Consider the following 4168-nt stretch of genomic DNA (forward strand, 5'->3'; position numbering starts at 1 on the left):
CCCCTCCCTAACACTGTCACCTCCTCCAGCCCCCTACACCCCTCCCTATCTCTGTCATCCACTCCAGCCCCGACACCCCCTCCCTATCTCTGGCACCTCCTCAGCCCCTACACTCCCTCCCTATCTCTGTCACCCCCACTCCACCAACATAGAGTTCACCTTCCAGACAGTTCTCACAGGTAACGGGTTGGGAGCTGGCTGGGGGGGTGGCATGTATTTATATAGCCCCTGTTTCACCACCCCTACAATGGGAGCTGGGATTGGTGTGCTCTATCCTTTCTGTTGTTCCTTGACCCGGTGTTGGTCTGTTTTTTTTTATTCGTTGTGTTTTGTTTGCATGTGAAACCCTCTCTCTTTCTTTCCCCCCCACTCTCTTCGCTGCTCCCCTCCCTCTTCCCCCCACCATGTCTCTCTCACTCACTCTCTTTTCCCAGAGATCTACTGGATTGTGCCTCAATGTCAGATTACAGCAGATCCCCAGGATCAGGTGTCGTCGTCAGGCTGAGAGGTTGCCACGGAGATGGGGGCCAAGCCCCAGTGCTGCCAAGACCTCTGAGCCATCTTTGAAAACACCCTCTCTTCCTGGAGCCCCCCACCATGTTTTACTGCACGTGAGCAAATGCCAAGCTCCTCACCCCATGTGCCTGCCCTCCACCATGTTTGGGTGGGTGGAGGAGTGCCAGTTTGGGCCTGGCGGTTTGGAGAGGGGAAGGGGGTCTTGGGGAGGGAGTAGAGAGGCGCTCAGGGAGGAAGGGTGGACCATGAGATCACATCTCTTTGCTCGGCCCATCCATTTTTCATGGCAGGCCTCGCTTTGCTCACCGCACACCCCCCACCCCCAACTCTCCCGCGGTGCCTGAATCGTTCTCAAGGGAACAAGTGAAGACCTCCCTGATTGCACTTGGTAGTTTCCTCAGGGATTGGAAGGGGTGGTGGGTGTCCGTGTGTGGGATGTAGATGTTGGCAAGCCCACTTGCCTGGGTGGGGAGGTTCACCAGAGCTGGGGACTGGAGCACCTGATAGCTGCTTCATCTCTGCCACCATCTTTGTAACGTCCATGTTTGTTTGGCCAAGGCATTGTGGGATTCAATTCTCATCACCATTCGTGAACATTTACCCATCTCGGGGCGGGGGTGAGAGAAGGATTAGAAAACAGGAACTGGGGCTCCTGAACTGATTCAAACTAGGAGAAAGTGAGGTCTGCAGATGCTGGAGATCAAAGTTGAAACTTTATTGCTGGAACAGCACAGCAGGTCAGGCAGCATCCAGGGAACAGGAGATTCGACGTTTCGGGCACAGGCCCTTCTTCCTGACTACACAGTCTCTCTTGAGTGAGGCGCTCGAGTTGGCAAATCAGTCTCACGGCTGTGGCCGATCCTGAAGGAATGTTGCTGAATCCTAAGGCCAAGATCACTCGGTGGCGGGTCTCCTGCACTTCATCAAAGCTGCGCCTGCACTTCATCAAAGCCCGGTCTACATATCTTTATGGGCTGTTCCTATCATTTTCCTTCTCCTCCCCCGACTCTTCTTCATGAAGTGAGTGGCCATCTTGATTTGGGAATCTTGACCAACTCTTTTAAAAAAAACACCACTGTGGTACTGTTGGACAACTTTGTCTTTCCCCTCCCCGCTGTGCAATAGTTCTTTGTGCTGTGATGGCTCCTCATTAGATCTGCTGTGTCTTTTTGTTCTTGAATTATTTTAAAAGGAGGAGATGTTCCCACTAGGCCCAAGAGGAGGGAGCAGTGTAGGGATGAGTAACTGCCTGGAGGACCCTTGTGCTGGTATGGTCTATGCAATAAGATGGGAGGAGAACATAGCGTGTACACATCGTGAGAGGGTCAACGTTCCCAGGCCTTCACACATGTTTTAGATCCTGGTCAGCAATCCATGAAGAGGAACTAGGTCACTGGATGACATTTATTGATGAGGCCTTTCCATCCCCCACAATCTTCTTGATTTAGTTGGGAACAGCTGCCCACTCTCTGTCAATGTAAATACACCGCTCCCTCCTCCCCTCTCCCCCTTTCTGAACCCTTTCAAGTTTCACAACATCCTTCCAGATCAGAATTGCACGCAATATTCCAAAACTGGTCCAATTAATGTCCTAATCTGAACTGATCTGGTCTCTCTCCATACGTCAGTCCTGCCATTCCCAGAAATCAGTCTTTGTTGGTCTCCCTCCATAACCAAAACATCCTTCCTCAGATAAGGAGACCAAAACCACACAGACACACACAATACTCCAGTTGTACATGTGCAGCAAGACATCCCTGCTCCTGTATCTCGGTATGGAGACCAATGTCCTACTTGCCTTCCCCTCCTCCCACCACAAAGATTACTTTCTGTAACCAAGGAGCACTCAGGATATCATTACATCTCCCTCTTACCCCCCTCCCTAATCGATCCTCATTCAGATGAAGATCTGCTTTCCCGTTTTCACTCCCAACGTGGCAAACCTACATTAATCCACGTTTTATCCGCTGTGCGTGTGTAGGATGAAACCAGAACACACGAAACAAAAATCCCCTTTTGCGAAGTCCCGGCCTAGATCTCCACAGGTGGGGCTGGGTTAATTCGGGGTTCCAGCTACTACTACAGGGCGTCCTGAACTCCGAAGGAGTGCCTGGCAGAAAAATCACTGATCAAAAAGGTTAAACTTCAGGGAGGGGGGCATCAGACGAAAGCTAGGATTGTACCCTCTGGATTGTGGTGGAGAGGACGAAGCAGACACGATTTACGATTGGTACAGTTGGGGGACCGACAGNNAAACCTGGCCTCTCGGGAATGAAATCTGGAGACCCCCTTGACTCGCGGAGAGGAGGAGGAAAGGAAATGTTTGGAACCCCCTCCTGCAAATCAGAGACCGAGGTGGGATCAATCAATTGATGCAGGAGACGAAGAGATATTCAGTAAGCGATAGGTTCTCAGTATTGCTTATGACACGAGAGGCCAGTTGGCCAGTCTTGTCTGTATCAGTTCTATCCCCTCCAATGCCTTCCCTGACCCTTCGACCCCCAGTACCTGTGTGAACCCAGTTCTATTCAAATACCCACCCAGTGTGTACCAATCAAACCTACCTCTGCCACATTTCTCAGGGTCAGGGTGAAGGCAACTCGGTGGAGTTAGTCGCAGGGTTATGCTCGAGGAAATGGAATGGCTATGAATATCCATAATCTATTAACACCGACAAGTACGCTGTGTGTTTGGATCACAGCTCGAGGTCTGAGGGGGACAGAGAGAGCGCTTGATAACTATCGTTCATTCCTAGCACTTCAATAGTAGCTGTTCAGTCTTGGATATCAATGCTTTTTGTGAAAAAATTTTATTTTTAACAAAAAATCACTTTTCAAGTCCCTTGATTGTGAACAGAAAGCACAGAATTTAACAAAACAAATCACTAATATAGTGATTGAATATTCACATTATGAAGCATCAGCAGTGACTAAATGATACAAGGTTATAGACACGACTACCCGACAGTGCCGTGCTCCCTCAGCGCTGACCCTCCGACAGCCCCGTGCTCCCTCAGCGCCGACCCTCCGACAGCCCCGTGCTCCCTCAGCGCCGACCCTCTGACGAGTATAATGGGACTCGTGTCCATTCTAATGACATTAATCCATCAACATTTCTGACTGGCTCAATGGGTGGCATCCTGTATCTTGTTTTCCTGGAGATGGCAGGAACTGCAGATACTGGAACTCGGAGTCGATAAAATATGGATCTGGAAAGGCACAGCTGGTCAGACAGCCTCTGAGGAGCAGGAAAGTCAATGTTTCGGGTCAGGACCTGATCGGATCTCCATTGACGGGGAGACAGGGTCTACTGATCTTGGGGGGGGGGGGGGGATGTATTTACGTTGACAGACCATGGGCAGCTGTTCCCAGCTAAATCAAAAAGATGTGGAGATGGAAAGGCCTAATCAACAAATGTCATCCAATGACCTAGCTGCCTCATTCCTCTTCACAGATTGCTCACCAGGATCTGAAACATGTCTGAAAGCCCAGGAATGTTGACCCTCTCATGATGTGCACACATTATGTTCTTGTACAGTCCCTCATTGGCAAGAATCTGATTGGTTCTTTCTCACCTGCATTGCTGATCATCTGTGTTTTCTCGTTGCTTGTGTTATTTTACACCCTGGTTCTCAGTGTTTGATGCTTGTGGC

This window comes from Chiloscyllium plagiosum, unplaced genomic scaffold, assembly GCF_004010195.1.
Source record: "Chiloscyllium plagiosum isolate BGI_BamShark_2017 unplaced genomic scaffold, ASM401019v2 scaf_60, whole genome shotgun sequence".
NCBI classification, from domain to species: domain Eukaryota; kingdom Metazoa; phylum Chordata; class Chondrichthyes; order Orectolobiformes; family Hemiscylliidae; genus Chiloscyllium; species Chiloscyllium plagiosum.